Source organism: Paroedura picta, chromosome 8, assembly GCF_049243985.1.
Source record: "Paroedura picta isolate Pp20150507F chromosome 8, Ppicta_v3.0, whole genome shotgun sequence".
NCBI classification, from domain to species: Eukaryota; Metazoa; Chordata; class Lepidosauria; order Squamata; family Gekkonidae; genus Paroedura; species Paroedura picta.
In genome coordinates, this window is record NC_135376.1 from 90,233,334 (window position 1) to 90,246,427 (window position 13,094).

Sequence of the window (13,094 nt, forward strand, 5' to 3'; positions counted from 1 at the left end):
GAAAGGGGAGGAGTTGTCCAGTCTGTAAGGGCATGGGGTTGAATGTGTGTGTTGTGTGGGAGGTTGTGGTGGTGTGGTGGCAAATGAGGGCATGGGTGTGGAGATATGGCTGTCAAGAACCTGTGGTTTGTAATGTTCGTTGAGTATGGGACAGGACTGATCTTTGGGGATTGTGGCATAGTGGTTACAGATGAGCTTTCCAGAGCCGTGTCTTCAGATATGTGAAGGGAAAATCAGACTGGAGACTATTCTTACGGGGAGATTATATGGCAACCAATTCCTCCCAGTTCTGCATTCAACAACATTTCCCTTCTTGTGTGAATTAGGCCACAGACACTGAAATGCCCCGCTACCCTAATACACATGGGGTAGTCACAGTACACAGGTGTCCACCCTGCTCCTTCTGTCTCCATATTTTCATTGTTGATAAAATATTATGTGCCCACATGCTTCATTCATGGTTGCTCCTTAGAAGAACGGATTTTTGTACCCTGTTGTTTACTACCCAAAAGAGTCTCAAAGTGGTTTACAAACACCTTTTCCATTTGTCTCCCTACAATAGTCAACCTGTGAGGTATGTGGGGCTGTGAGAGGTCTGAGAGAACTGAGAATGGGCCACAGTGACCCAGCAGGTCTCAGGTGTCTCAAAGCATTTTCCAATCGTCTTCCCTTTCTCTCCCCATAGCAGACTCCCCATGAGGGAGGTGGGGTAGAGAGCCTCACAGGGAAGCTGGCAACTCAAAGAGGAAGACTCTCTATGCACAGCAGTCTTGACCTTGGTATACTGGTTTTTGATTTGCCAGGCCAAGGTTGAAAAAAGTCATGTGTCTCCAGACATTTACTTGTTCACTATTTACAGTTTCAGGCTTTAAATATTTATTTAGATCTTCTTGCACTTTCCAGACTCACAGGACTGATGCTGGTCTGCCTGTCTGTGCCCCAGAATACAAACAGTTGCTGGTAATGGCTGGCCATAGCCCAGGAGGGACACACCTGCATCACTTCCTCCCAACTGAAGGCAAAAATGGCTCCTTTGAAGGCTGGACTCTGAGGCATTGTATGATTTTGAAGTCCCACCTCCAAACCTCCAGGAATATTTCCAACCCAGGGGTAGCCAACCTCCAGATCACCTGCAGAGTATAAAGACCAGCTCCCCAGGCAGAAAGGGCTACTTTGGACAGGGTTGTGGTAGAGAAGAAACATTTAAAGCCCCCCACACAGGTTGTTGTTGAATTGAGAGGCCTACTGCACAGGGTTGTTGTGCAGATGAAACAGGAGACAAAAGCACCAGTTTCATCTGCAGAATAACGCTGTACAGTAGGCCTCAAATCTGTAGTGAGTTGCAAAGAAGAAAGATGCATGGCTTGGCTGTGTCTAATCCCTGGCCAGAGCAGTATTTTAAGAGAGAAGGGGCTTTTCTGTGTCCTCCCTGTCAGCCAACTGTTTGACAGAAGGGGAAAGTTCCCCACCCTCAAAAGGAATGCCCTTAGGCTCCCCTGCGCTGCTCTCTGAAGAAAAATGCCTCCCTCCCCTCAGTCAGGGCCTGTCAGAGGCTCCTTTGAAGCAGGCCTGAAGGGAGGGGGGAGGGAGCGCACTTTCCAGCCTCCTGCCAGCTCTGTCAGGGTTCTGAGGCAATTTACACTTGGACATGACAGGACAGCCTTGGGGGAAAAAGGGCTGGCACAGCCTGTCCAAGCCTCTGTTCTCATCCCCCTTGACAGCCATGTTGACCTCCTCTCCAGTGGTCAGGAGCAGACTGGCAGCCATGTCTCCTGATAGCCACTGGATGGGCTGACTGGATGAAATTTTGGTGTGTCCTGGTGAGGGGCCAATCAGAAGGTGCTTCGCACCTTCCGATTGGGCCCTCCACATCAGTCCAGGGCCAAGGGGGCAATTGTTGCCCCCCCATCCCAGACTGAGCCCACCCCAACATCCCTTACTGCTTTATTAAGAGGGAAGAAATAATTGTTGTATACTACCCCTGTCCATGAACAGGTCCAGGGGTGGTTCACGACAGGAAGAGAAAACAATCAAGGAAACAAATGAAACCCAATACAATGTCTAAATCACAAAAATGACTAAATGACTAAAAATTACTCATTCACTAAAATGGCTAACATCAGCAACTAATCAGCCTTTCCTCCCCCAGCCATCTTCCACCTGACCTGCAGGGTTGGTAGGACGTCAGGTGGGAACTCCGTCAACCTCTACCTGGAGAGTCGACTGGGAATCAAGGAATCTGAGGGATACTATAGCAGCTCTATGCCCACTCCAGTACTCTGTATCTGAACCCCAGAGCCCTCTGTTATTGATGATAGCCATCATCTTGTATATCACCGCTCTCAGAGACTCGCGGCGGATTCCAATAAAAAGTAAAAACAACCCATCCCATAAAACCCCAGTACATTAACGGATGGCTATACATAAATTTATCAGAATCAACTCCCCATCTGCCCTCCCGTGTCCAATTGTAGTCATGAGCTCTTTCGTTAGGAGTCAGGGACCCACCTACATGATTTTTGGGGATCCACTGATGGTAACTTTGGGACCTCAGCCCAGCCTCAACCATATGCCTGGCAGAAGAGATCCATCTTGCAAACCCTGTGGAAAGCTAATAACTCTGTCAGGGCCCACAGCTCTTCCGGGAGCTCATTCCACCAGGCCAGGCGAATGTCCTGGGGGCCAGGGACAGCCAGCAGATTCATACCCACAGAGTGAACTGCCCTGCAGGGGGGAATAGGCAGAGAAGCAGTCCCGCAGTTATGCGGGGCCCAAGCTGCATATAGTTTGAGGGGCAGTGCTGGGGATTTGGTTTGGGCTTCACAGGGGGGGGGGCTTGAAAGCTTCCAGGAAGCACTGGAGGGTCCCATGGGGGGGGGGGCAGAAGAAGCCCCAGGAGTCTAGACAACAACCTACGCTTCATTGATGCAATAGTGTTTCCTATGTCCACCCTAAGCCTTTCTGTGAGTTTTGTCCCAGTACTCCAGTTCCCCTTCTGGCCAACCCTTCTGCTTCGGGCTGGTACTGACGCTGTCCCTCATTCCAGGATAGGGTTATTCGATGCATATATGCTACTGCTATTCAGTACCTCTTGTGGCGCAGGGTGGTAAGGCAGCCTACATGCTGTCTCAAGCTCTGACCATGAGGCTGGGATTCGATCCCAGCAGCCGGCTCAAGGTTGACTCAGCCTTCCATCCTTCCGAGGTTGGTAAAATGAGCACCCAGCTTGCTGGGGGTAAAACGGTAATGACTGGGGAAGGGAATGGCAAACCCTTATTGAGTCTGCCATGAAAACGCTAGAGGGTGTCACCCCAACGGTCAGACATGACTCGGTGCTTGCACAGGGGATACCTTTATCTTTACCTTTATTCAGTACTTATACCTGAGACACCCAGAGGGATGGCTTTCATGCCCTAATTCCTAAGAAGTGAAAATACAGACAAGTGACAGATATACTTCAGTGGCTTCCTTCAGGCTGGCAAGCGACAAATGGCATTCTGCACGGCTGCTCCTTACCCAGTGAGCCGCCTGCTGCAGCCTGCAATTCATCAACATTGACCTGCTCCTAAAGGAAGTTTAAGGAAATACTTAGCAACACCGGTCAGGTTAATCCAGGCAACTGGCACTGATTATTTGCGAGGTAATTGTGTAAGCGACACTCGTACAGGTGCAACCCCGCAACTGGCATCATTTGGGAAATAAATGGGGAGCAGGAAGAACAATCAGGTTGTCCATGTAAGGATAAATCGGTAGGTTAGGAAAAGGTCCTCTGAGATCTACCGGTGCAGCTGATCTGGGACCTGCAATGCAGTCGAAAGCACAAAGCATGTCCGAAAAGGCTCTTGCTTCTCTAGCCCACACTGTAGGAGAGAGACACTCGTTTGCAACACAGCCAAACCCAAGTTGGGTGACCACCTTGCACCCCTTTGAACTTGATGAGTAACAGCAGGTGCACCTAGAACAGAACCAGGTAGCAAGAAGTGACAACGGTTGTGTGGGAAAGTAGGGCAGAGAAACAGTGACGTCGGCAGAAGAAAAGAAAAGTCAAGTAGCATTTGCAAGGCTAACACAATTGGCATCTGGGAATGAACATTCATGAGTCACATCTCCCTTCTTCAGCTACAGCTAGAATGTGTGTCAGTCTGTCTTCTATGTTGGGAAGGGGAGCGATTTCAGATGCTGAAGGAAGATTAGCAGGCAACCGACAACAGCAGGCATGATATGTAGTATTAGACCTGGAGAAATCAGCATTGGCAATGTTTACACAAAATAATGTAAATAGCTGGTGTTGATTTACAGTGTTAGTTCAACTGTTTTGCCTTATGATTTGCACTTAATTGACAACTGTTGTCCTTAAGAGTTGGTTTTCCTGAGCATTTCTTTTGTTGTTGTTGTTAAGGTACTTTGTAAATGATTATGGCTGGTCTAGGAGTCACCCTGGAGGGCCTTTGCTGAGACAGCTACATTGGTTGCCAGTCTGCTACCGGATCAAGTACAAGGTACTTTTAAGGTACCTTTCTGACCTTTAAGGCTATACGTGGCTTAGGCCCTATTAAGGGACCGCTTACCTCCTTACGCCTCCCGCAGGGCACTTTGGTCTGTGGGTACACATCTGCTGATGGTCCCGGGGCCCCAGGAAGCATGCCTGGCCTTGACCAGGGTCAGTGGTTTTTCAGTCCTGGCCCTTATCCGGTGGAATAACCTTCCAGAAGAGCTGAGGGCCCTGATGGAACTCTCAAAGTTCCGCAGGGCCTGCAAACTGGAGCTCTTCCACCAGAAGAAGAGTTGGTTCTTATATGCTGCTTTTCTCTACCCAAAGGAGTCTCAAAGTGGCTTATAGTCACCTTCCCTTTCCTCTCCCCACAGCAGACACACTGTGAGGTGGGTGAGGCTGAGAGAGCCCTGATATCACTGCTCGGTCAGAACAGTTTTATCAGTGCTGTGGTGAGCTCAAGGTCACCCAGCTGGTTGCATGTGGGGGAGTGCAGAATCGAACCCGGCATACCAGATTAGAAGTCCGCACTCCTAACCACTCTACCAAGCAGGCTGGGGTATTCAATCAGGTCTTCTCTCGCCCTGGCTTCCTGGGCTTGGTGCTAGACAAGACCCAGATGATAACAACTTACCCAGTTTACATCCAGAGCATTGTTACCCACACCAGAGACTACAGTTATTAGTCATTGGGAAAGGGTTTTGATATTTTATTATTGCTATCTTAATGGTAATTGTAATTTTTGGGGATTTTGTGATTGTTTCATGGGGTGTTTTTAACTGTTGTTTTATTGTTAACCGCCATGAGCCAGCTTGCTGGAAGCGGCGGTTTATAAATTGAATGAATGAATGTGAATGAACGAATGAATGAACGAACGAACGAACGAACAATAAAACTGAAATTGAGGTGTTGGTAATGAGATAGGGAATGTAGGTGTCGATTCAGTCTAGGAGTATGCATTGTCTTGAGCTCCATTCTCATCTGTCGTTCTCAACTCCCTTTAAAATACCTTTGAAAGAGAACTGCTGTTCTGGCTCACCCTCCAGGTGTGGCTTGCAAATCTACAGAGGACAAAGGTTGGTTTCCCTGGATGAAATGACAGCTTTGCTGGGGGTACTCCGACATCACGTCCCTGCTGAGTTCCCTTCCCTTCCTGAACTCAATTCCCAAAGCATGACTGTCTTTCCCAACCCAGAACTGGCAAACCTATTTGAGAAGGACACTTGGTGCTCCCAGAAGTTTCAACCACAGTAGGGGCACCAAAACAGGAGAGAAATCACTAGCCATTTTGTGGAAGGGTAATGACATTGATAAAGCTCAGTGCAACCCACCAGCTCGAAATGGCAGGTTGCTGAATACTTTCCAATTCCTCCTAATGGTACAGCTCCAGAAAAGCAAACCCTGTGGACTCCTAGAGACATTTGCAGGCCTCAGTGTGGCTTTAAGTCACAACAGCCTATTCATTCATTAGAAACACACTCAGACCACATAGAAACATTTATGTCCATGAAGTGCTTACAATCAGCTTAAAAGATCTAATGGATCAATCTGGAGAACAAAGGAGCTCAATTACAAACAAAAGGGGGAAAGATTTATCCTAGAAGTGAATTAAGTGGTCAAAAAGAAGAGTACGTAACATTTATGGACTGTTCATTATTCAACATAATAAGCACAACATTTTATTATGGCAGACTTTCTTCTTTACCCCTTTGCTTCCCAGCAGAGATTTCTGAGAACAAAGACTGGGACAATTTGGAATTCAGATTTAGGGATGCCATCTGGGGATCTCCTGGAATTATAGCTCCTCTCCAGGCAACGGAGATTTCCCCTGGAAAAAATGGCGGCTTTAGAGAGTGGAATCTATGGCATTGGACTCCACTGAGAATCTTCGCCTCCCTCGATTCCTGCCCACTCCTGACTCCACCCCTAACATCTCCAGAGCAGGCAACCCTAATTCAGAGGCATGATTTGGCCTTCAAAAAGAGGTGTCAGAAGCAGGGATGCTCAGTAGTCTGTCGGTTTGATTCATGTCCTGAAAACTAACTGCAATTAAGGGAACACAGTTGTTTGCTGAGCTGTTTGGATTTTGCTTTTACAGATGATATTCTTGCAGCCTCTACACCAGGGGTACTCAAACTGCGGCCCTCCAGATGTCCAAGGACTACAATTCCCATGAGCCCCTGCCAACATTTGCTGGCAGGGGCTCATGGGAATTGTAGACCATGGACATCTGGAGGGCCGCAGTTTGAGTACCCCTGCTCTACACCTTTCTCTTCTGGTGTTGCAGCCACTGTCAACTGTTTAAAAGGTATCCAGTTAAAAGGGAAATGCTTGATATATTTTTTTAAAAAATGAGATTTAGTACTTTGTATGTTCTGTGTCCCTTAGGTCTCTGCCCATGCAACCAGCTAATCTCCACCTCGAATTGCTTTTTAATTTCTTGGTTCTAAGCAGATTACAGGACTGCAGGAAAAGCTAAACACCATTTGAATGGCTGCGGAAATGTATCAGAGATGTGTAAAATTTAACATTTCATATGTTTGCTATTATAGAATCACTAGAATTTAAGCCTGCTGTAGCCGAAATACAGCGGGTGCTAGAAGGCAGTGGATGGATGTGGGAACTTATATACAAAGTCTCTACACTACGTGCACTACAGTCACATGCTCTGTTAGAGGGCAATATCTTAAGATACTTCCCTTGCAAAACTCTAGATAAGCCTTTTTCCACTTTTTTCCCATTGAGAAACCCCCGAAACATTCTTCAGGCATCGAGAAATCCCAGAAGTGGCATGATCGTGCAGAATATGATTGGTGTTTTTTGGGGTTTCCCAAAGGGGTGGGGATTTTTTAAAAAAATATATTAAAAAAATGTGTTAAACTTTGTTCAGGTGACATAACCATCCACCCCCTTCCAAAATGGTCAATGATGGGCCTGGAAGGGGTAGGAAGGGGTGGGGCTCTGGGCAGGCATCTCTGCAGCTCTGCTTCCCAACTATATTCTGCATGATTGCACCACTTCTAGTGTGCATGCAAAGCCTGAAGAAAGTTTCAAGAGTAAAAATGTTGAGAATGGCTGGTCTACACCATAGGAATTCTGGAAATCTGTATTTTCTGTTACTTTTGCATGACTGATGCTGTTGACAGTGAATCCTTTGCAGATTTAACAAATGCATCTAAATGTATGGACATAAAGAGAGGGGGACTTCTAAGTCATTCCGTGCTTGACGGGAAGGTCACTTTAATGCATGGCCCAGACACAACACTTAAGAGAGGTATGTCTCTTCTTCTGTAATTATCTAGTTTACAGAGTGTGCGATTGTAAAAGCAGATGCAACACAAATTGGTGACTGATGAAGGCGTTATCCACCCCATAGGACAAGTAGCTACAGCAGAGGTGCAAAATGGCTCGCTCTGGAGTTCAAAATGAAGTTCTACAGCAAATATCAAGAAAATCCAAACCGGAGCTTACCTCATGTCAGCGAGGGAGTCCAATCAATGTAAGTCTACCTGGCAATCATGTCTGTCTTAGAATTCTCAAGGGATTCAAATTTTCAAGCCTTTATTTTTTTCAAAAAGTGTAGCTTAATAAGACGACTTAGTTTGACAGATATGTCAAGCTCAGCATCTTTTACCAGTTCTGGACTTGCTGTGTAAAAATTACTATTAAGAAGAGTTGGTTTTTATACTCTGCTTTTCACTGCCCAAAGGAAGCGGCTTGCAATCGCCTTCCCTTCCTCTTTCCACAACAGACACCCAGTGAGGTAGGTAGGGCTGAGAGACAGGACTGCTGCCTCAAAACAGCACTATCAGGCCCATGACAAGCCAAAGTCAGCCAGCTGGCTACATGTGGAAGAGCAAAAAGTCAAACCCAGCTCACCAGATTAGAAGCTGCTGCTCTTAACCACTACTGCTGTCATTGGTCATAACCCTACCAACCATACCAACCCTTCTTGCAGCCAACAGTTAGTATTATAAGATGCCTAGTTTTAGTTACCGTATTTGCCGGCGTATAAGACGACTGGGCGTATAAGACGACCCCCCAACATTTCCACTCAGAATATAGAGTTTTTTACATTACATTACAGCACTATGGGCCACTATGGGCAGCTATGTCTATCCCAACTGAAGTGCACCCGGTGTATAGGACGACCCCCCCCCCCCCACTTGGAGGCATGTTTTTCAGGGGGGGGGGAAGTAGTCTTATACGCCAGCAAATACTGTACTTGCTTGGTCTCAAAGGATGGTTAAGCTTCACTGTGCATATATGTCTGAAGACCAACTGACTGAGGCCTAGCCTTCATCTTCTGTAGTCAGTTTGATGAGTTATTAAAGATCTCCTTGTAAGCAAACCCAGCTCTTTCATGCCAGACACCTTTCCTGCTCAGAAGTCAGGGGAGAAACATGCTACAGGGGACGGCCTTCTCACTGCATCCATAGATTCCCTTCTGCTCCGTCTGTCTTCAGACCCTGATATGATAAGTCCTGGGGATTGATGGACCTTTTCCTGCTGTCTACGGGGGTGGATGTTGCCAGCTTGCTGCTGCTTGTCTTGTGCAGGATCTGGGCCAGGCACAAGCCCTAACAATGTATGTTCCCTTGAATCTACATCATGTTGTTCATTTGTCTTTTGAAATCGATTGCCCAGAGACTCTTGTGCTGGAGTTTCTAGTTAGATCATTGTTTTATTGACATCATAGTGGACCTCCCCACTCCCAACCACACATCTGTTTACCTTGAATTACTTTTATTCGTCTTTCAAGCTGGCTGGGGTTGGCTTCCAACATTACAACTTAGAATCATAGAACCATAGAGTTGGAAGGGACCTCCTGGGTCACCTAGTCCAACCCCCTGCAATTTGCAGGATACTTACAACCCTATCGCTCATCCACTATAACCTTCCACCCCCTTCACAGAATCAGCCTCTCCGTCAGATGGCTCTCCAGCCTTTCTTTAAATATCTCCAAAGATGGAGAACCCACAACCTCCTGAGGAAGCCTGTTCCACATATATTTAGATGGAATATCTTTTCAATTAATTTAATCTCATTGGTTCTGGTCCGTCCTTCTGGGGCAAGAGAGAATAACTCTGCTCCATCCTCTATATGGAAACCATTAAAAGTTCAACTTGTGGTTGAACTTCCCCAAAGGGCAGCTTGGTAGTAGTATTTCTACTGGAGGAACAAGTCACCCAAAAGGAAAAAACCCTTCTGTTCCTGCTTCTCTGCTCATAGTCATGGCCTTCCATAGCTGCACTTCGACGAATAAAGTGTACTATTACGGCTTTGATAGGCACAATGGGCAGATTGCCCCTCCATAGCAACCAAATGCATTTGCTGATTTATACTTCCGCATGCGTGCCAACTGTACCATTGCTGCATCTTATACGATGACTCTAGCATCCATTTTAAGGGCTTTGCCATTTTCCTCCCTCCTTTTCCAGCTGAGCGGGTCTTGTGAGCAGCATCTTCACTGGCCCGGGACGCTGAATGGGATTTTTTTAAATTTATTTTTTCCCCAACCGACAGTAAAAGTGCTATCTTATGTTTATTTAATAGCCAGTTGTTTCAGATGGCTGAAGTTAAAAAAAGAGAGAGGAAGAACCTGATCTTAATCTAAGTGAGCTGTTCTGCATAGGAGAATTAAAGCTGGGGCTGTTCTTTTCTAATGCATGTAAAATACTTTTCAAGCACTAAAACACAATTATGGCTGTTATACGAACACTGGCGTGTCAGCTCATATTGAAAGGAATGCTATTCCACTGGGAAGTAATAGAAAGGGAATTAACACCTTATCTCTAAGGATACAAAGCAAAGGGCATGTTTATACGGCTGCTACCATTTCTGTTTTGTTCCCGATGGAGGCTTTGCAACCTGCAAGAGAGTCTGAATAATCTCCTGGAGAGAGACAGTTGCCTCTGAGCATACTCTAGTTTGGTGGAATTAAATGACGGAACGTTTCATACATGTATATATTTGAGGCATACAGATATGTTACTGGCATTGCCAGGGTTTCTCTTGACTATCAGCAGGGGAGACTTACCAGAAGTAGGAAAGAGGCCTAGGCCAGCATTGCAGTGATGTTGCCAGCAGTGCAATGATATCACTTCTGGTGTGCAAGGGAAATGACATCACGGCAATGGTGCCATGATGCTGGCCTGGGCCTCCCCCCAGTAAGCCTCCTATTGGCTAGTTGATCAGTGACAGGGGTTGCAGCTGGGGAACTGACCATCCCCAGCTTCCACCCAGCAGCCCTTGTTGGAGAAAAGACTAGACCCCTTCTACTTGGCATATAATTTTCAGGGGTAGGAATGTCTTTTTATGTGGCAAAACATTCCATCATGTGAGCTCCCACCTGCCTCCTGAAGTGGTACAGTCCTTACTGAGCTTAACCACCTCAGTGAGCATTTAGGCCTGTACAGGATGGGGAACCCCACCCCTTGAGTTTCATTGGTTGAAATTGGCTCCAAAATGCCTGAAATACTCTGGGGACAGCGAGGTATCCATGTTGCCATATGAAGGTAGAATGGAAGGCATGCAAGAAGTGACCAAAGAGAATATTTGTTGCAAGCAACAATCTCCCCCAAACTGATCATTTGGAGGCTTGAAAGAACGAAGAGGAAAACTTGAGTGTAGCTTCAAGAAGTTGTGTAATTAAGTTGCTAACCTCTCATGGTGGCTGGAGATCATCTGGGACTACAAGATGGCAGAACCCAGTTGCCCCGGAGAAAATAACTGCTTTGGAAGGTAGACAGAATAACATTATACATTGTTGGGAGTCCCTCTCCTCCCCAAAGCTAATCTTTCCCTGGCTCCACCCCCAAGATCTTCAGATATTTCCCAGCCCCTATCTGGCAACCCCATGTGTAATGAAAGTATTGCTTGCACTACCTAGGGTCCATATGTCAAAATGCATCTGATAGCTAGAGTTACCAACTTCCAGATGGCATGTAAAACTCTTCAGATGACCATGATCAGTTTCCCTAGAGAAAATGGCTGCCTGAAAGGCAGACCCTATGGCAGGTGGAAGGGTTTCCCAAATGGGTGAGAGTCAATTTTCATATTTATTATATATTATATATAACATATTATATATATTAAACATTTATTGGTTGATATGACCATACATGGTCATGTCACCCCATGCCCCACTCTCAAAATGGCCAATGTTGGGTTTGGAGGGGGTGGGGAGGGGAGGGACCTTGAGTGGGCATGCTTCCTAATCATATTCTTCAACATTGTGCCACTTCTGGAGGTTTCTCAAAGCCTGAAGAACGTTTCAGGGATTTCTTAATGGTAAAAAAGTTGAGAAAGGCAGCACTATGATGATAAACCTCCAAGCCCCACCACCTCTAGGCTCCATCCCACAAATATCCAGGAAGTCTTCAGTCCGCGGGGATAGTACCTCATAATACCCACATGGAGAAGAGGGGACCATTGTTTCCAGAACAGCACCAAGCTGGCTGATTGTTTAATTTTTAAAAAAAAAATGTGGAAAATTACAGTCTTATTTTAGCAAACCCATCCTTAAGAGATTTAAAACCTAATCTCCAAAAGTCTGTCTCTTGAGCCATATCGGGGAAAATTAAATAGCGTCGATAGCAATAAGTAATTTTCTTTTAAAAACATGTTCAAAACTATCTTATCCCACCGAGAAAGTTAAAGGTAATTAAAATCCCTCAAATCTCTTGGAGCTCAGTAGTCCTGATTTTAATTTTGACACAGGGGGAGACACACTGCACGATGAAAACACCCTTGCAAAGGCAGTAGGGGATGTCTTATCTCAGAATTCTCTTTTCCAAGAAAGTAACTATTTCATGTAACTATTTCCACTCTCTGTTCTTCCAAGAAGAAGAAAGGGAGGACCTAAGTGATGACAGAATACCTCCAAATTTAGAAATGGTGGTGGGGGGTCACTTTTGAGACAACCCTGACCTGGGTAACCCAGGCTAGGTGGATCTTATTGGCTTTTGGAAGCTTACCAGAGACAGTCCTGGCTAGCTTTTTGGATGGGCGACCTTCAAAGAATAGCAGGGGTGTGACATGGGCACAAGCAATGGCAAAATGGTTATTCTGTCGCTTTGGAAACTCGATGACAGCCTTTTTCAACCTTTTGACCATGGAGTGAACCCTGAAATATGCTTTGAATTACCCTGGAAGTGATGCCAACTGGCCACAACCCTGGAAGTCACATGTTTACAGTGTGCATGGCAATGCTCATAAAATAAAATGCTTGTTAAATAAAAAGTTAGTTTCATTTTTGTGTGTACAGTACTTTGAGCAAAACAAGGAAGCATTAAGCTTAGGTGTCATCAAGCCCACCATGGAAAGCAGCAATTCTCCTCAGGGGAAAGGATCTGTGTGATTTGGAGAGCACTTGTAACTTTGAGAAATCTCCAGGCACCACCAGGAGGAATGGCAATTCTTGTTTTTTAAAAAAATATATAAATGTATTTTACAAAATAAATAAACCGTCTCCAACTGGAGTAAGCTTTTCTGGGCTCTAGAGTAACCCTGGTTAAGAATGACTGTTCTACAAGTTCACCATAATAAGTCAGCAGCTCTGACTTGACAGTGTGCGCGCGCATGAGTGGGCACACATGCA

General features: G+C 45.8%; 1 protein-coding gene across 4 annotated transcripts in view; it reads right to left on the reverse strand.

Annotated features, from left to right (window-relative positions):
• The window catches only part of NRG3 (neuregulin 3), an 805,324-nt gene that overhangs the window by 235,309 nt on the left and 556,921 nt on the right, over positions 1-13,094 (reverse strand). The gene's annotated exons all lie outside the window — the stretch shown is intronic.